Here is a 21,427-nt window from a genome sequence, read left to right on the forward strand (position 1 = left end):
CACAAAGAAGGGAATAAAAGACCTACTTGAAGGTAGAGAGTGGGGGGGGGGGGTTAAGATCAAAAAACTATTTATCAGGTACTATGCTTACTCTATGAGTGATAAAATAATCTGTACACCAAACCCCCATGACTCTCAACTTACCTGTATAACGAATCTACACATGTACCCCTGAAACCTCCTTTGCTTCTTTTTTTTTTTTTTTTTTTTTTTTTTATGTTTTGCTTCTAACCTCCAAGCTGTCTTTATTCATTCATGGTCATAAGATTAAACTAACTTTGGGAGAAACTCAGTTTGTAGTACGTAGTTTAAACAAAGACGGTAACAGCCCTTTCCCAAAGCAGATCTTCTTCTTGCCTAAGGACGATACTAACATTAGCTATAGGATTAGAAATTACATTTTAGGAGTTATCCAGTTGGAGGTTACAAGATTCTGATCCTCCCTAAACTGCTCCTAAGATCAGTACTTGAGATATTTTCCAGACCCTGCACTTCATGGATCAGCTGGCACCACCTAGATCGATAAACTGGCTCAAGTGAACTTGTGGCCCCCACCCAGGAACTGACTCAGTGCAAGAAGATAGCTTCAACTCCCTATGATTTCATCCCTGACCAATTAGTGCTCCTAGCTTACTGGCTTGTCCCCCTCCCCCATGCCCACCTACCAAGTTATTCTTAAAAACTCTGCTCCAGGATGCTCCAGGAGACTGATTTGAGTAATAATAAAACTCTGGTCTCAGCTCAGTGTGGTGGCCGACGCCTGTAATCCCAGTGCTTTGGGAGGCCTAGCTGGGTGGATCACAAGGTCAAGAGTTCAAGACTATCCTGGCCAATATAGTGAAACCCCATCTCTCCTGAAAATACAAATATTAGCCAGGCATGGTGGTGTGTGCCAGTAGTCCCAGCTATTCAGGAGGCTGAGGCAGGAGAATTGCTTGAACCCAGGAGGCAGAGGTTGCAGAGAGCTGAGATTGTGCCATTGCACTCCAGCCTGGTAACAGAACTAGACTTTGTCTCAAAACCACAAAAGCAAAACAAAAGACACACACAAAAACACTCTGGTCTCCTACACGGCTGGCTCTGCGTGAATTACTCTTTCTATACTGCAATTTTTCTATCTTGATGAATTAGCTCTGTCTAGGCAGCAGGCAAGGTGAACCCCTTGAAGTGTTACAAATTTGTGGCTACCTGCCCATAGTCCAGTGGCCCATCTTCAGCGATGAATCCAGAAGTCAGCCCAAGTTGCTGGCTGCCTAATTCTCTTGGACTGGGGACTGACTCTGGTACTCTCTCTAATGGCAGGGCACTGCTGATCCAATGTGCATGGATTTACTTGCAATGGAGAAATAGTCATGGGGAGACGTCCTTTAAGTAGCCCTATCATAGGGTAACTGTCTGTAGCCCCATGGTGGGGTTGGTGAGTATCTTAGGTGCTGCCAACAACTCCTTCCTTCTCCCAACTGGTTCTGTAGCCCTATGGTGTGGTGTCTGTAGCCCCATTGCAAGGTGTCTGTTTGTAGCTCTGCCATGGTGCCTGTAACCCCATTGTGGGGTGTCTGTTCAGCTCCTGGGGGGTCTCAATTGGTTCTTTCTAACTAGTAGGAAGATTCTTAGTTTGGTACACTTAGCCTCAATCAGGAAGGTTTTGAGGAGGTTTCTCAGATGGAGAATAGTTTGGAAGGGATACTCTTGAACTTCTTGGTTAGGGATCTGATTTGGAAGACCTTCTGTCCATCTCATCTTTGTGTGTGTTTGTTTATGTGGAAAGGATCTTAGAAGGGATTGCTAACAGAAGTCCAACAGGCCTAACTCAGAGAACCCTCCTTATCTGTCTGGTTACATTCAGTGAGCCCTAAAGAAAGCTCAACAGGCCTGTCTCTCTCAGGGTGACCCTCGGCTATTCACCTTGCCCAGAGACTCCATTGTGAATTACTGTTCAGAGGTCATCCCTCCCCACCTGGAGTGGATCAATAACAGGGACCAACAGGAAAAAGTTTGAGCCTTACCAGGTTGATATTGGATCCTGAACGAGATGACTCATGTTTGTTTTGTTATTTGTATTTTACTGGGATGAAAAATGTTAATCTGGTTCCCCATGGAGCCTGTTGGGCAGCATCTTGCAAATTAAGAATCTTGCCTATGGTTCCATAAAACAAGAAAGGGTGATTTTCCCTTGTAAAGTGGCTTGAACCCCACACAGCTACGACATAATGAGCAGGGTCATCGGAATCCACTCTGTTCTTCTGGAAGCTGCAGAGAGAGGGAGCCCAGAAACCTGGCATGCCAACAAAAAGGGAAAGAAATTCTTACCAGCCAATTTTCTGGTCTCTCTCTCTTTCTTTCTCTGCCTGGGTAAACAGTAAATGTCACTATTTGTCTACCTGGGTTTGATTAATAGAAAAAAGATTCATATGACTAGTCTTAAGCAGTAGCAAAGCTGTTGTACTTTATGCTAGTAATTTGTCTTTCTCTGTTCCGTAATTTAAAAAAGGAGTATCATAGGGTAGAACGTGGGTTTAGGACCCCTATAAGCCTGCTTTTCAAGCCAGCCTGGCATGCTGGTCAGTTACAAACTTTGCTACGGTTCCCCGAAACCAATACTGGATGAAATTTCTCTGCCTTTTTTTATGTCCTTAAGAGCTTAACCTCGTGACGATGTGGGGATACTTTCTCTTGGTTTCTGCCATCTAAAAGACAGGAATTTGGGGATTCATGTCATAGCCCGAAAAATGTTCTTAAGCAGTTAAAAGCCTTTGCAGGCTTGAAATTGGCTTCTCTAGGCTCCTTCTGGAGAGAACAATACAAATTGTTGTAACTCACTAGCTAAGGCTTTGCCTTTTAACAATGGCACCCTGGGTTCTGTTCTTGACTTCTGCAATGATTCCTTTCTGGTTATTTCTTTATGTAACTTCACCATTTATTAAGATTCCTCCACCTGTCCCCCAGCATGGGTAGCTTCTGATTTTACATCCTGAATTTTCCTTTCTCTAAACTACACTGGGGGAGATTCTAAATCTTGGAAAAGAAAAACAAAAAACAGAAACTGCTTATCATCTCTTTGAGACACTTACTTGTCCATGGTTAAATTATAACCTTAGTTAAAACATGAATTTCATGTTGGAAGTTACCTGTAGTAAAATTCAAAAACCAAATATATTGGCAGCTTGACATGGCTAAAGTCAGATAATAAAAAATTTGAAAGGATTTTTTAAAAGAAAACTATGGTTAAAAGTCAGCTTAATTAAAAGTGGATAAACAAGCTATAGATATATTTAAAAGGCTTTTATGTTTTTCGATTCTTGAATCTTGTTTTTTCTGGAAAAAGTTTTTTTCTTCTCAACTGAATTATTTTTCTTCATTTTCTTGTCTTGCCAATCTTAATGCACACATGAGAGGCCCTAAGACAACTTTTCTGGTGCCTGGGACTCCTTGGAAAAAACAGGAGGCACCACAGACCCTGTTTTGGTGAAAAAAAAACAAAACAAAACAAACAACAACAACAAAAAAAACTCTATTTTTCTCATAAAACTCCAGGAATTAAAAGCAGGTCCATCCCTTTCATAATCAAAGGCTTGGTTCTGTTTCTCATCGTGTTATCTGACAGTTTTGAGTTTTAGAGGTATCAGAAATTACTTCTTAAGAGAGCTTTGGTGTGTAATAACTAGTGTAAAATATACTTTAGAAGAAGATTAACATTAGTTATGGTGGGATCTTGACTCTTGGCACACTTGGATCAGAGAAGCATGCTCTTGGCCACCTGGAAGATATGGAAACATCTGCACCCCCACTGAGAGATGAGACTCCATATGGGGGGTGGCCTAATTACAAAATGGACTGACTGACCTAAGGTTGCCTTGCAGTAAAATGCACAGCTGGTAAAAGCACTGCAGTGTCTTCTCCTGAAGTATTTCCCTCCTTTTGGGGATTCAGCATCCAGTATAAAATGGCACACTTAATTTTGGGGCTCTGTCTTTGCCTTCAGGTCTGATTAGGCCCTAGAAACGCATGCTTTCCAGATCCTATTCCTCCAACGGCTCCACCCTGGCCAGTAGCCCAACTAGGAAACTGGCAAATGAAAAATATTGCAAGTGCTAAATCTTCTGTCTGTCTGTATTTATATGTGTTGTGTGTGTATAATGTTGACATATTAAAAAGTTCTGATTAATTGGCTTAAAAAGCGCTTAAATCAAACATTTTGCCAAAAAAATAAAAACTTTTGTGCCTTTTTGTTCACATGACTTCAGTAATCTTTTGGAAATAAAGACAGTTTTAAAGATTATTATAAAATGTCTTGAAAATATAGACATTTGGTCTAAATTAAGGTCAGATATCAGATTTGCTAAATGCTTTAAGGTCAAACTCTTTCCTTAAATTTTGAAAATTGTTCAGTTTACCTACTTTAAAGCATTAGACTATAGATAAGACCTGGGGACATGTGGAAAGCCATGCCCCTACCTATGTTGAAAATAAGTCAGATCTTATCTTCATTTCTGTCTGATGTCCTAGGCTCCACCATAGTATGTAATTAAAATAGCTTACTTATCAGGTTTTTCACTAAAAATAAAAGTTGCTAAGAGTTAACATTATAACATGAAATTAAGGTTACTAAAGAAACAGTTTTACATACAAGGTGTATAGGGATGTGTTTTTAGCAACAGATTATAAAAAGGCATGAGAATATGGTTTTTGTTGAGGTGAATGTCATTTTACCTAGTTTAGAGGATATTAAAGACCGCCTTAAAGTAACAGAACAAAACTGAAGGTTTAAGCAAAGTAAAGGGTTTATAAAGGGTTAATCTTGAAAAAAATTCTATGGGTATAAACAAGTTGGCTAAGATTTAAAAAAAAAAAAATAGCTTTTTCCACAGGTTAAAACATTAAAATAATACTGACATGGGCCAGAATCTGAGCCCATGTGTCTGAATAATAGGGTTTTCTTAAAAAACTGATCTGCTATTTGATGGAAAATCATACAGGGTTCTAAAAAGTTTATGAAAATCTTACCTTATAGGCAAACTAATTAAAACTAAATAAAGATATAAAATTTTATTTTAAAAAACTAGCTTTAACACTGAAGACACCTAATGCAAGCATAAAATTTTGTTTTCTCTTTTGAAGACAATTTTTTTGTAATATTAAAAAATAATGAAAGGGATTTGTTTTCTCCTGTGGATAAATGGCAGAGGGGAAAGGAAGAAGAAAAAAGAGACAAATTCAGTTAGCTTCATGTTATCTTGGTTGGGTCTTGTTTGGAAAGCGAAGTCTCCACTATCAGAGTAAAGGTTTTTCTTTTTAAGATTTTGAAATTATCATTTTGGTCCAATGAATGACTTATGGTGACCTGAGATTCTGTTTCATGATATCCAGTGTTTTAAACCTTTGATATTGACAAACTTTCCAAAATCAAATTATAAATTATAACTCTTTCTAGCCTAATCTTTTAAATATTAGGCCCTCTAAAACCCAGAAATAACATCTGGCTTATTTCATGTAAATTCATACAGGAAACATTGGCAAATATGAAATGATGTTTAGCTTTCTTTGGGCTATATTTGTATAAATGTATTATTGGCATATGTTCCAAAATTACGTCAAACTCCTTTAATTCTAATATGACTTAGTATATGTTATCAGTAATAATTATAATTATGTTAAATGGCTGTGTGCCACAGAGGTAACAAATTTCCATGTTAATCCTGTCCTTAACTGTGGCTGCCCTAAAGAGTTTTTGTCTCATTTGTTGTCTTATTTTGGTCCTCTTAAAAAATGGTTTTATGATCAGCTATAAAATTTAACAGGTGCTCTTAAATGCAAGTTTCTGATTAATAACTCTGGAGATTGTGACACTAAAATAAAAGGAAAACTTTCAAATAAAAAAGTGAATGGTGTTTGGTTTTCTTTATATTTGTATAAATATGTTATTAGTATTTACTCTAAAAATTATGGGAAACTTCTATAATTTTAATATGCTTTAGTGTACATTATTAATCATTATAATAAATTGTTGCATGCCACAAAATTAGCCAAAATTTCTAGTCAATTGTAGCTTTAATAGTGGCTATAGACTTTTGTCATCCACAGACCTTTTGTCTTGCTTTGGTCCTTTTCAAAAGGCAGTTTATAATCACCTATAAAACTCTGAATGCAAGTGTCCAATAACTTTAAAAATTGTGCTATTGAAATAAAGAAAAAAGAAAAACTTCTAGAACTCTCATGGAGAGCTAATGTGTTAAACATTGCTCATCCTTTTGTTTTCAGAGTCAAGATAACTTATTTCTTTAAAGTTATTTGCTGCTTTTAACAGGTGAGTACTATATACTCTTGTGAACAATTTTGAAGCACTTGTTTTCTCTCTACTTAATTTCTCTACAATTTGGAAATCATTTATGAGTATTCCAAATTTATGGCAGTATAGTTAATTGCATAAGTGCAATAAGAATCTGTTTGTTTGCTTGCTTGCTTGCTTTTTGTAACAGGACACCATTAAAAACATTGGTCATTTTACCAAGGCTTTGACTAAAATGGCATGCATCCTTTAAAGAATCAGAGTTGACTTACAAAGCTAATTAAAGCCCATTGAGAAATCTAGCCTCATACCTTGTCCACACAGAGTCCCTGTACAAGGTTCCTGACTTGTGGTAAGTAAAAAATGTCACTTTCTAACAGGCCCAGGAACCCTAAGTTATCTTGGGACGTCAAAAGAAAAAGACTTTGCTCAACTCCTAGGTATTTAAGGATACAAATACATGTCTGGGATTGGCTTTTAGAAAGTCTTATCTAAAATTCTTTATGGAATGGAGTTCCATCAAAGCCAATTTTAAAAGCCTAGGCTGCAATTCCCCTGTCTTGATGAATCAGCTGTGTCTAGGCACTAGGCAAAGTGAACCCCTTGGGCGGGTACATGCCTCAACCAAAAATAAAATATTTTTTTAAAAAGGTTGGGAGAATTTTCTTATGGTTCCACACTGAAAACTATATACTTCAGGCTTTGGCCTATGCATTTTTTAATTGACTTAGCCAAATAGAGTATGTAGGCACAGCCTAAGCTAGTCAGAAGCACAATGACATCTCACCTAAATCCACCATCTAGCATGCTGTGGGCCAGTCCAGTTTATTTTTCCCATAATCTCTATTACATTTCTTCAATGGCCTCTGACTTGGTTCAGACCTCTGCTTGGCTCAGAGCTCTACCCTGGATCCTAGCCACTCAGCTATTCTAAGTGGTGCCTGGACACTGTTCTGATTTTCCCACAATTGCTGAGGCTTAACTTCAAACAATATAAAGAATTTCAATCCACAAAACCAACTGGTGTCAGCCTTTAGGTCATTACCAGAAGGTTGCTATAGACATACCTCTTCCACTAGATTATTTGTGCATTTTTTGGCAAATATTTTTGAATATCTGTAATATTACAGATGTGTGTTAGGCTCTGTGAATGTCATGGTGACTTTCCTCAGCAGAGTCAAAGCCCTTCTTCTCCTCATGGAATTTAGCTTCTAATTGGATAAGCAGACAATTAACACATCAAGCAAATAAATAAATAAATAAATACATATTTGAATAAATACTATGAAGGAAATAATAAAGATGATGAAATAAACTAGAGCAGACTACATAAAAACTGAAGGATGGGAATGGGTCAGTCATGCCAATTGCTGTGCCAATTTAGAGCTTTTCTAAATGAGCTTGAGTTTCTCACACATTATAAACACAAGTATGAACTTCACATATTGCTTCTCCTTGGCCATGCCTGTTCTTAGATTCTTCCTTCTCCACTGAATCTCCTTTAATTTCACCATATGTCATACTGTTTAGCCTATAAAAATTATGGCTGTTGTAAGAACAATAAGGAAATGACCAAAGAATTGAAGACAAACATGAAGATGGGAAATCCTCCTATCCCCTGAACAATGATTCTCAGAGTTTAGTGAGAGACATATGATTCAACTCTACTCCCAAAGTTTCTGATTCAATACTTCTGAATAAAGCTCAAGAATCTGAATTTTTACCATAAAACCCCACGCAATGTTGTCATAGGTGGTCCTTGAACTGTATGTTGAATAACAATGCTCTAAAAACAGAAAAAATGGCTTTAATATTGAATACTTGGTAAATTATTAGTGTCAAAGTGCTTTGGGAGTCAGGCAAATCCAATTCAAATCTTGGGTTTGCATACAATAACCTCAGCCTCATGATTTTCATTTGTTAAAAAAAAAAAAAAAAAAAAAAAAAGAAAATAAGGAAACCTGCCCTGTTGTGAGATAAAATGAGATAATGTTTTATTATTAAGATAAAATGAGACAATGTTTAGAGGCACTTTCCAAGGCCCTGGCACATGTTAAGTACTCAAGAAATGAGTGTATGATTATGACCATGATGATGATGATGTTTACAACAGTGATAGCGATGATGGTGGAGGAGATGGAGATGATGATGAAGATGATGATGCTGTTGATATGCAAGAGGAATGCATAAAGCTACATTTACTACATTTGGTTCCAAACAAGTCTTGTGCATTCTAAATGTATTACACTTTTCCCAGAAGAGGCACAGCTCTTCTGACATTTGCAATCTGGGGACAAGAAAGACATAAATAAAAGAAACAAGAAAGCACAGAAAACAAAGACTCAGCATTAAGTCTAGTGCTCAGATAACTCCAAACATTGCCCCAGAAGACAAATGGTCAAAGCTGGATAGAGTCATTACACTGATTATCTGTTGTTTTGTCTGCCAGTCACTAGGTATCTTCTTTTGTAGTGTAAGAACTTTCATTTTCTTTTGAAAAGTCTTCATCTCCCACATTCTTGTTCTAGATGTTTTAATGGCACTAAGCACACTTCCAGATCAAAGTGAGGGTCTTCAAGTCAGTCCTGATTTATCTGAGTCAAAGGTTAGGGCTGGCCAGAAAACCTAAGCCAAAGGTTTTCTGGATTAAGCTTCAGCACTCTTGATGATATTTTAGGAAAATAGAATTGCTACTATCTGTGGTTGGATTTGATTATAATAAGCCTAAAGATACAGGAGCCCATCTCTGCCACAAAGCAGAATATGCTTTCCTGAGTAGGGCAACAAGTATAGAAACAGAAAGATGGAAAAAGAAAAAAAAAAAAACTTGGCTCATTTTGAGCTTTTGATTTGTTTCCTAACGATATATTGATATTTTGATCCTATTTCCATCCAAGTCAATTCTATCCCTTGACTTCCCACATGCAAAAGCTACTAAATCCCACTCCCTATTTGTTTTTAACATAAACTGGTCTAGGGAGCATCTATTTTACTTAAAACTAAAGTATTCCTGCCAAATATTGAAATTATAAAGGAGAATAAAGACAACTGAGGATAGAATGGATAAGAATAAGAGCCTGCAATGTTGCAGATTATATAGAGTTATTCATTGCTTAATGATAGGAATACATTCTGATAAATGCATCGTTAGGTGATTTAGTTGTGTGAACATCACAGAATGTACTTATATAAACCTAGATGGTATAGCCTAATACACATAGAATATATATTATGGCCTACTGCTCCTAGGCTACAAACCTGCACAGCATGTTTCTGCACTGAATACTGCAGGCAATTGTAATACAGTGATAAAATTTGTGTACCTAAACAAACATAGAAAAATACAGTAAAATTATGGTATAAATGAAAAAGTGGTACACCTGTATAGGGCACTTATCATGAATGGAGCTTGTAAGACTAGAAATTGCTCTGGATGAGTCAGTGAGTGGTGAGTGAACGTGAGGGGTTAGGACATTACTGTACATTATGGTAGATTTTAAAAGCACTGTACACTAGGGCTACTGTATATTTATTTGGAAAAAAATCTTTAATAATAAATTAGCCTACTATAAATTTTTGGTTTATAAACTTTCTTTAACTTTTGACTCCTTTGCAATAACATTTAGCTTAAAACACACATTGTACAGCTATACAAAAAATATTTTTTCTTTATATGCTTATACTATAAGCTTTTTCCTTTCTATTATTTTTCTTTTTCATTTTTTAACATTTTTGGTTAAAAACTAAGACATAAACACACAGATTTGCCTAGGCCTACACAGGTTCAGGATCATCAGTATCACTGTTTTCACCTCTACATCCTATCCTGCTTGAAGAGCTTCAAGGGCAATTACATGCATGGAGCTGTCATCTCCTATGATGGCAATGCCTTCTTCTGAATACCTCCTGAAGGAGCTGTCTGAGACGATTTACAGTTAACTTTCTTTTTTATAAGTAGAAGGAGTACACCCTAGAATAATGATTAAAGGTATAATATAGTAACTGCATAAACCAGAACATAGTCATTTATTATCATTACCAAGTATTGTGCACTATACATAATTGTGCTCTCTTTTTTTTCTCTCTCTCTCTCTACTTTTTAAGCCTTGCAGTGCAGTAGGTTTGTCAACACCAGCATCACCATGAACATGTGAATAATGCCTTGCGCTGGTGACTAAGACATCACTAGGTGACAGGAATTTTTCAGCTCCATTGTAATCTTATGGGACCACTATTGTATATAAAGTCCATCATTGACCAAAACATCATTTTGTGGCCACTGTCAATGGATGAAATTCAAACCCACTTGACTAGGCTTCAACACTCACACTTTGACCCTTGCTCAGACAATTCCACCCTCCGGACATTAGAGAAAGTTGGTCAATGGGCTAGAGTGATGAGGAATTGTGCCATGAACAGGGACGTGAGAAATGGGTAAGGTTTCAATGGGCAAGTAGTGCTGGGATGGACTATGTAAGTGACACATCACAGGGTTAGAAATGGAACAGTGGACTTGCACTTTTTGAAAGGGAGTCTCAGATGGACAGGAGACTGAGTTAGACAGAACATGTTTCAGCTCATACTTTGATTCAGCACACATTTGAAACTTTTAAGAACTCCTTAGATGTCTCTCTATAGGGATTGTGAAACAATCTTTAATAATACTTCAACCTATCAGAGATCAGATAGATATATTCTAGAGAATAAGAAGAAATACATTCAATATAACGTAATGAAAGTCTACTAGATCAGAGTTTTGCTTTTTAATAATAGAATAAAATAATTTTAAAGGATTTTAAATGATTAAGCTCAAAAAGGAAAATTGGCAGTGTAGTGACAAATAAAAAATCAGTGGTTCTGCTGCAGTAAATATCTCAGCCTTTTATTTGCACCTGTGTTGAGGGTCATTACTTCCATTCAGCTCATTCCCTGACCCGACCACCACAACGCTGGCCAAGAAAGATCAACAAAAGAAATCCCATAAAGAGAGATAAGCCAACACTCTAGAATGTCTGTTCTGATGCTGACTCAGCCAGAGAAACAAGTTATTCTTCCTTACGTCTAACCTAAATCCTAGTCTTTGCAGGTTAAGCTGTAGCTCTTCTCCTTGATCTGTACTCCTGGATTCAACAACATGACCATTGCATCTGACCAGAGTAACTACAGACCCCACTGAGGCTCTTGCTCAGTGCTGCTGAAGATGTAAGCACATGCATGTACATGAACCTCCATGAAAGGTGTGCAGTGACTACCAAACATGAGGAGCAGCCCTTGTGAGAACAGTGTGAACCACCTCTCAGAAAGAACCAGGTGGAGGTTCCTGCCCAGTCACTTGCCAGTGAATGAGTCATCAGGAGGGGCCACATGCTGGCTTTTATCAAGGTGGGAGGCACCGTGAGAGCCTCTCCTATCTGCTCCAGCAGCCCTGTTCTACCTGGCATGAAGCAACAGCCTGTTAATTGCTTCAATCTAGAGGGAATGGAAATTCAATATGCACAATTCCAATTTAGGGTACCACGGCAAGGCTTTGGGTCAGTGGATCAGTTGCAGCCAAACACAAAGAAAGGGGACAGGCACTTTATCTGCACGTGACTGTCACTGTACACAGGGCAGGCTTATGTTCCTCTGGCCAGGTCAGAGTGCTTCAAATCCATGAACCAGGAATTGCAATCTGTGTTAATAGCTCCTCTGCACCTTCCTGCTTTTCTTGTGCATGTCACCAACTAAGACAATTTTGACTGCTTTACTTTAATGGATATCATGAGGACAGCAAGTATGTGAACACACTTTCACAAAACTCCATAAATTGCCTACTATTCAACCTATTGATATGCCTGTTTTGAGGGCCATTTGCTCCTCCATCAATTGAGAATAATGACACAAAATTTGAGGTATGCCTTTCCGTTTTCAGGGAGAGGGAGCAGTGTATAACGAAGGAGAGCTGAAATATTTGTTAATTGCCTTTTCTGTACCAGACATCTGCAGATGCCTTATATTAATTACTACACATAATCCTCACAAAGATGCCTGTGAAATAGGATTAATTATTTCTATTTGCAGATGAGAAAACTGTGGCTGAAAGATGTAATGTTGCTTGCTCTGCTCAAGATCACAGGGCTAATAAAAAGAATTTTCTGGCCGGGTGTGGTGGCTCATGCCAGCACTTTGGGAGGCTGAGGTGGGCAGATCACATGCAGTCAGGAGTTCAAGACCAGCCTGGCCAACGTGGTGAAACTCTACTAAAAATAAAAAAATACAAAAAAAAAATAGCCAAGTGTGGTGACAGGAAACTGTAATCCCAGCTACTCAGGAGGCTGAGGCAGGAGAATCGCTTGAACCCAGGAGGTGGAGGTTGCAAAGAGCCAAGATCACACCACTGCACTCTAGCCTGAGTGATAAAGTGAAACTCCATCTCAAAATAAAAATAAATAAATAAATAAATAAAACTAAAATCCAGAAGCCTTTTACCTATGTACATGCACACACACACAATTTGTACTTGTGAACACATGCAGGCACCCACTTAGATGTATACACAGAACACATGAACAGAAGTCTGCATCACTTTGTGTATACACACTAGTTAGTGTATACATTCTCTTCAAACTGACCAATGGGAACATGGATGACTCAAGTTCTTCATCTCTCAAAGTATTATTATTAGCAAGCGGTTCCAGTTAATTCACCCAGTACCAGAAAAACAAGTTAGGAGTGGACAAAGCAGCCCCTCCATCTACAGAGTCCTGGACTCTTGGCTGTCTGAGTTGGCAATTGGCACAGGGGCTCCAAAGAGCCCTTGAACATCTGCCTGCTTGATGGCAGAGACTAGATCAATGGCCAATCAGAGACTTTCCAGGACCCTGGGTTTGTCATTCTCCAATATCGTGTAACCCAATTCCTGTCCTTAGGGAAGGTATGCTTAACTTCTGAGTGTGGATGATGAGTTAAGGTGAGGATACTGAGATTGAACGGAAGAATAGCATTTTAGAGATACCATCTCATGCCAATCAGAAAGATATTATTTAAAAGTCAGAAAACACCAGATATTGGTGAAGCTGCAGAGGAAAGGGAATGCTTCAACACTGTTGGTGGAGATGTAAACTAGCTCAGCCACTGTGAAAAGCAATTTGGAGATTTTCCAAAGAACTTAAAACAGAACTACAATTTGACTCAGCAATCCCATTATGGGTATATACTAAAAAGAAAATAAATCATTCTACCAAAAGATACATGCACACACATGTCCAAGGCAGCACTCTTCACAATAGCAAACATGTTGAATCAACCTATGTGCCCATCAGTGGTGGACTGGATAAAGAAAATGTGGTACATACACATCATGGAACACCATGCAGCCATAAAAAGACAAAACTATGTCCTTTGCAGCAACATAGATGTAGCTGGAGGCCATTATTCTAAGTGAATTAACACTGGAACAGAAAAACAAATACCGCATGTTCTCACTTATAAGTGGGAGCTAAGTATTGGGTGCTATAAACATAAAGATGGCAAAAGTAGACACTGGGTGCTACTAGAGGGGGAGGGAGGAGGTGAAGGTAGAAAAACTACTAGGTTCTAAGATTATTACTTGAGTGAGAGGATCGATCATTCAAACCTCAGCACTACACAATATACTCATGTAACAAGCCTGCACACGTACCCCCAAAACTAAAGGTTGAAATTGTAAAAAATTAAAAATTAAAAAAAAAGCATTTCAACCCTTAGGCACCTTTATCCCTTTAGCACTGGCATGAAGTGAAAACTTTTGACTGACTGACTGATTGGGTAACCAATAAGGAAAACCAGAAGATCCAATGACAATTCCACTTCTGTGAATAAAGACGTTTTACATACATCAAGCCTGTTACTGATCAGAAGAAAACTTTTGCAACCAATTTATCCTTAAACACATCATTTCCCTCTGGATGGGAATAAGCCCCAGCTCAGCAGCCTGGCTGGCTCTTCCACTTCCCAGATGATAAAGGGATTCCTTGGAGAATCAAGGGATTCAAGGGCATCCTTGAGCTTGATTTCCCCGAGTAAATGAATTCCACCAGTCACACAGGCACCACTCCCAAGAAGCAGGCTGCAAATGTGAGTCTTTTCTCGAGGTAAGGCTCTAATCTGCATACCATATACTGCTCCTATCTTCCTCATCCTCAGACTGCTGACTCCCTCTCTGTCATGTCATTGCCAGCGCCGTACGTTTGTCTACCCTTCCCATTTCCTTTAGGCTTTGCAGATTTGGCTTTCTATTCAGATCAGACTCTGGTTTGATGCAATTTACAGCATCTGTTGAGAAACTCGTAATTCAGGCCTGACCCCTCAAAATCTCACTGGAAAAGGCTCTTTTTTCTGTTCCTGATCAGAATCTCAGTCTTCTGAATATGTTACGGGCTGATTCCACACCCTTTCATCCCCGCTACACACACACAAACATTGAGAAAGGGCAGGAGGCAGGAGTCTTCCCAACATCCCGCTTGCAAAGGGAACACATGTTCATCCATTCTCTGGCAGCCGTTCTTCATTGTGATGCCTCCAATCTAAATGTCAGTACAATTTGCCCTTATAAAAATACAGCTCCCTCCCCTTCCTCCACCAGGGACTGCATCTGTAACCACGGTAACAAAATCCAGGTGCAGCAGCACAACCACAGTTTCCATGAGGATGGAGAGCACAGAGAGGCAAAAGGGAAAAAACGGTGCTGCAGTGTTCACATACAACCTGGGGTCTGCCGAGGGTCCACGTCTTAGCCCTGCCCAGAAAAGGTGCCACTCACATCCATTTTATAAGGCAAATATTACCCCTTACTAGGAGTTACACTATTCTACCTATTCTTGTACCTAATGTCAAAGCCTCTGCTTTATACAGTCAGTTCAGCAAAAATAAATGGTCACTTTCAGGAACAAAATTGTCAAAGCAATATGTTGAAATGCCTAAAGCCAAGGAATTCCTGTTTTTGGAGTGTTTTGTTTTTGGGGTTTTTTTTTCTTTGAGGTTTCTTTTTCAATTGAATGAGTTACTACTGCCTTTCTCTCTCTGACACACACACATACACACACTCACTCGCATGCACACACACACGAAAGCAGAAGGCAAGTAAGAGGGAGAAAAAACTAAGAGGCTCTCATTCTTTGAACATCACAGTACTAGCTCTTTACAGATAATGTATTTGATAATTGCATCAGCCACCCTCTAGTATATATGTGCCAGTATATGCATCTACGTGTAGGTGTTCATGCTTACATGGCTAGTATACATGCATACGTGCATATGTACACACATAGAAGTTTAATGACTTGCCTAAATTTCAGCAGCTTTTAGAGGTAGGTGTGCTCAGAGTTTAGGAATCCAATGGCTTCTTTTTATTATATCATGTTGTACCCCAAGCGGAATCTCAAGAACTTCCCACAGGCAATACATACATACATGCATACATAAATTTCCAAGCAATTTGGCTGGCATACAAGACACACCACAACCTGAGAAGAACAAACAGGAAGGTCCCTTAGTTGAGTCTCTTCTATGAGCTGGAGGCAGTGCCAGACACTCAGCCAACTTGGGCCCCACAGGTTCAGTGTGGCCAAACACAGGCATCCACTTTCTGCAGGCACACAGGAAAATCCCTGATTGTTAAAAGTCCTAGGTACTTTTAAACAGATAAAAACATCCTCTTGAGGACAGAGCATAAGTAAAAGCAGCCCAAAATAAGGTATTGGGAAGGACTCTGCCAAAATCAAGGTACACTCCCAGAAAGAATCATTTCCTTTGACTTGGGGGATTTCCTGACCTCTACTTTGACAACTACCCAATTTATCTTTGACACAGTGATATCCATTGTCCCCACTTAGTTTTTCATTTTCAACCCCACCTGGACTACACTGGCCATGCTGACTTCAACAAGTTCAATTTCTACCTTTATTATTGACCTATAATTGAGATCCACTCAGCAGACATTGATACCTAATCAATCCTGTGACTGGACAATACCCCCTAGATTGACTCAGTCATGCCCAGAGCTCAGCTGCTGCTTCCTTCTCTGCCTGCTGTCATCTGATTCATCATGACACTTCAGTAACAGGATGTTAAATGAGAACTTTCCTTTTGATTTAGCACTTTAGCTAAGGCTCTCAAGTTGAGAGTAATGAAGGGAAGAAATGTCCCCAACAATTAAAGCCAAGCAAGGAGCCAGTAAGGGAGCTCCCAGAATTGAAAAACTGTATAGTTTTTAAAAATTTAACTTATTTTGTTTTGAGATAATTGTACATTCTCATACAGTTGTAAGAAATAATACATATCAACAATAATAGTCGGAGACATCAATACCTCCACTTTCCATAATGGATAGAACAACTACACAGAAAAATAATGAGAAAAGGGAAGACTTGAATAGCACTATATACCAATTAGACCTAACAGACACGTGCAGAGCAGACTCCCTTATTCAATATTAGCAAAATACACATTCTACTCAAGTATGCATGAGACAATCTCAAGGATAGACTCTATGTTAGGTGATAAAACGAGTCTCAGTAAATTTAAAGGATTAAAACCATATAAAATACATTCTCCAAAAACAATGGAAAAGTTAGAAGTTAATACCAAATGGCACCTCAGAAATTCAGAAATATACAGAAATTGCATGAAACACCCTTAACTAACCAGTGGGTAAAAGAAAAAATTTAAAGGAAAATTGGAAAATATTTTGAGATAAATGAAAATATAACATACCAAAACCTATGAGATTCAGCAAAAGTGGTACTCGGAGGAAACTGTATAGCTATAAATGCATATATTAAAAAAAGAAATCTTAAATCAATAAACTAAACTTTTACCTTAAGGAATCAGAAAAGCAAACTAAATGTAAAGCAAGCAGAAGGAAAGAAAAATAAAGATTGGCGCTGAAATAAGTAAAACAGAATAGAAAAGCATTATAGAAAGCCAATGAAACAAAAGTTGGTTTCTTAAAAAGATTAGCAATGTTGAAAAATGTTTAGCTAGAATAAACAAGAAAAATGTCAAATTGCTAAGAATCAGAAATGAAAAGAAAGGAAATTATTAGCAACCTTCTATAAATAAAAAGGATTTTAAAGGAATACTATGAAAAATTATGTGTCAATGAATTAGAACCTAGATAAAAAGATTTTTTTTAAAGTCTTATGAAGAAAAGTACAAGAATTCTACATAGCTTCATTGATTAGCTCTTTCAAACATTTAAAAGCTAATGAAAACTAATCCTTTTCAAACTGCTCCAAAAAAATAAATGAAGAAAAAGAACGCTCCATCTTACTCCACTTACTACTTGGATGCCAAAACCAGACAAACACATTATGAGTGAAGAAAATTTCAAATGAATATCTCTCATGAAATAGATGCAAAAATTCTCAACAAACATTACACAATTGAATATAGAAGTATACTAAAAGGATTCTACACTGCGACACGACCCACTAAGATTTATCCAGGAATTTAATGTTGGTTAACACACAAAAATCAAACAAGGTAATAACGTTAATAGAATAAGAACAAAAAATTCACAAATTCTCTCTATAGACATGGAAAAGACATTTGACAAAACTTTCTTCCCTTTATGATTAAATTTTAAAAAACCTCAACAAAGATAGAAATAGACTTTATCTATCTACAGAGTGAGAGCATGTAAATGATAAAGTACATGGTGTAAAAAGTTAACAGTAGGTGAATCTGAGTAAAGAGTATACAGGTGTTCTATTACTACAGTATATAGTATACAGGTGTCCTATTATACAGGCATAGCACTTTTATTCTAGCAATATCTCTTTTTCTTTAAGGAAGAATAAAAAGAGATCCAAGGCTGTACTTCCATGAAAAGGAAGTTATCATCTTATTCTCTGATTAAACAATACTTTCTGAGCTGCAGAAATACAGCAGTTTGACTAGATCAAGCCTGGAAAATTCTTGGAAGAACTTAACATGTACCCCCTAAAGTATGGGTTGCCACAAATAGTTTGTGGACTCTGACCTGGAGAGATCTGAATCAACCACAAGGGTTGAACATGGAGAGGGGAAAGCAGGGAGTCAGCTCTCCACCAAGCACAGGAAAGAATGCAAAATTCCCAAGAGGCATGTGAACGCTCTGGGAAGTGTAAATAAAATAAAATCTCAAGTCACTTTGAAAGGATCCTGAATAAGGTGGTGTCCTGCCAAGATGCAAGATCCCAGAGTTGTTTTGTCTCATAGGGATTGACAAGAGTCACAAAGGGGATGAGTGATATTAGATGTCCCCATACAGGAGTCTCCAAAGAACCCATAAAATTATGTTTTGGAAAAACTGTTCCACACTCAGGCAGCAGAATGTCACCTAAATAAAATGAAGTCGACTTGTTTTTGTTTGAATTCATGACCACTGCCTCAAGGGTTCACTAGGACTGCTGCACTTCTGCAACCATACTTCCCTAGTTCCTTCCCTTCCCTACTCTCTTCCTTCACATTTTCTCCCTGCTCCTTAAACCTTCACCCTCCTGTTTACCTTCAGAAGATAGTCTATCATGGATCATGCCAGGCTCTGTGCAGATCTCCTCATGTTCCTAGATTACTGCAATAATCGCTCAACTGGCCTCTCCACTTCTGACCCTGACATCTACATGACATTGCCCCATCTCATCCTCACCGCTTCTCTGCCTCAATGTTCACACCTTGTGTCCTTTGCATATGAGGTCTCCTCTGCTTGGGTTTTCTTTCCAATATTTTTACATGGCCCACTCACTCATTTCCCTTAGATTTTTTTCCCAGATGTCACTTAACCAGAAAGTCCCTCATTGACCACTCTATATAAAATGGCAACCCCTTCCCAGAAATCCCTCTTCCCCTTTTCTGCTTTACTTTCCCCCACACCTCCTATTGTCTTAAGATTCAATATATTTTTATGAATATATTTTGCCTCACGCTGCTTGAAAAAAGTTCCATGAAGCAGGACATTGTCACCCAGGTTGATATCCAGAACCCTGAGCAGTACCTGACATAAATTTAAAACACAATGAATATTTGTTGAATGAGGGAATGACTCCCTCCTCCAAGCCCGAATCCAGCAGGATGCAGAGGCACTCAGACCACATGAAGGATGTAAGACAACGATTGTGCAGGGCGCAGGAGCAGACCCAGCCCAACCCCAACTCTGATCCATGAGCAGAGCCAAGCCTGCGCAGGTGAGGAGGAGAGGTTTTCCTCTGCATCTGGGAAGGAAGCTTTAATTTAAATATATCTCACTTGCTAATACCTGAAGACATGACTATTCCAGTATCTAAAACAGACCAGAAACGCTGTGAGACCATCCCTAGATTCGGTCCTGTGGTGGGGAAGGGAGAGTAAACAGAATGGAATTGTATGCAGTAAAAGAAAATAATAAAGCCATTTCCTGGTCTCCCTACATAATTAAGTCTGTTCAATAAACACTTAAATGAGATGCCCTTAGTCACTGCTGGCACAGATGGCTGTTCTGCAGGAAAGTGGTGTAGCCAATTGGGATATGAGCAAGTCCTCGCTAGAGTGAGAAGATCCCTTTTCTTCACAAGGTCAACAGCATCTTGCTCAGTGTGAAATAAAGGTATGTATGTGAACTGAGCTCATGGGGACAGATGCCTGCCCTCATCTTCCATCCAAGGCAAAGCTGGGATTTGCCCACAAAGCCCTGGATCTGTCTTGAGCCTCCAAGAACTACAGGCAGTATCCCGGCTTGCAATTAAAGTATCATGGCCTTAAAGGCGCCCAGGGAAGAATGGCTTTATTCTGCTGATGACCCAAGAAAAGCATTCCCCAAACATGTGGGAAGAAAGAATGACACAAGGAAAGGGAGTACAGTGTGCACAGAGACACCCAGGCGGTGTAGCCTAACATTAAAAGGAGAGCGGTGTTAGGAGCTGCGGTGAGACAAGCAAGAAAAGTTTAAGCTGAATGACACCTTTTGGGATCTGAATTGGTTGTTTTTTTTTTTTGTTTTTTAGTTTTTTTTTTCAAAAATATAGAATGCTTCACAAATTTGCATGTCATCCTTGGGCAGGGGCCATGCTAATCTTCTCTGTATCATTCCAATTTTAGTATATATGCTGCCGAAGCGAGCACCTGAATTGTTTTAAACAAACATGTACTATATACATGCTATATACATATACTATATACAAACATATACTATATACATACATGTTTGTTTAAAAACATGTATGATCACACCCTTTATATCTTCACCCTGGTCCCTGAAGAGCCTGTGTGGTAGGAGAGCGGCTGTCAGAGACTGCACAGAACCCCTGGAAAGCCTTCTCCAAGTTGATCTCAATTAGTTATTATAGACCATGTGGAGTGGACGATCTATATAATTCCCTTGCAACTTTAAGTTGCAGTATTTTGCTGAGTATTGCACTTTTGAAATCTCCTCAGTGACAGGACCAAACTTTACATCTATACATTTGCATCAGGCACCTCCATACTCACAACATAATTCAGAGCAAGAGATGCACAATTATGTAAAATAACATTCATGTACTTGATAGTGCTGACAACATGACAACATACCAGGCAGTATTCTAAGAGCATTATAGGTATTACATAATTTAATTTTCATAATAACTCTAAGAACAGAGTAGTTAAGTAACCTGTCCAAGGCTAAACAGCTAATAAGTGGAAGAACTGGTTTGAATTCTTAGCATTCTGGCTCCTGAGGATATACTGCTAAGGATAATTAGGCACAAGATTGAGAAGCAAACCTTGGCTTGTTTATTTCTCTTTTTTTCCTTCTGAATTACCTTCCTCTGAAGGTGATGCATGTCCAACTCACTTCCAAGTTCGCACCAACAACTAGGCTTTTTTCAATCAGCCACAAACCATGCCTTATTTTCTTACCTTTATTCATTCCTCCTTTGCAAGATATCTGCCATTCCCTTCCACTCAAAGTCAATGCAATGCCTTCTCTTTTTACTATTTCCTTATTCAAGGATCTTGGATACTTAATACTATATTTAATAAATTACTGAAGCTCTGAGCAAAAAGGCTAGAGTTAGACTGGGTAAAGATGCAGCCTGGATCTTATAACTAGATTCCTGGGATCCTTGGAGGGCCAAGCACTGAATAACAATTGCTAATCTTTTTAAGTTTTGAGTTTGCACAAGACAG

At 38.5% G+C, this 21,427-nt stretch overlaps 1 long non-coding RNA gene and 1 other non-coding gene across 5 annotated transcripts in view; both read right to left on the bottom strand.

Annotated features, from left to right (window-relative positions):
• The window catches only part of LOC141580565 (uncharacterized), a 167,494-nt gene that overhangs the window by 64,034 nt on the left and 82,033 nt on the right, over positions 1-21,427 (bottom strand). The gene's annotated exons all lie outside the window — the stretch shown is intronic.
• Positions 20,277-20,383, bottom strand: LOC120367529 (U6 spliceosomal RNA). Its single transcript, XR_005581897.1, has one exon. It is a non-coding gene; the product is annotated as a U6 spliceosomal RNA (small nuclear RNA).

Source organism: Saimiri boliviensis, chromosome 12 (genome assembly GCF_048565385.1).
Source record: "Saimiri boliviensis isolate mSaiBol1 chromosome 12, mSaiBol1.pri, whole genome shotgun sequence".
In the NCBI taxonomy this organism is placed as follows: Eukaryota; Metazoa; Chordata; class Mammalia; order Primates; family Cebidae; genus Saimiri; species Saimiri boliviensis.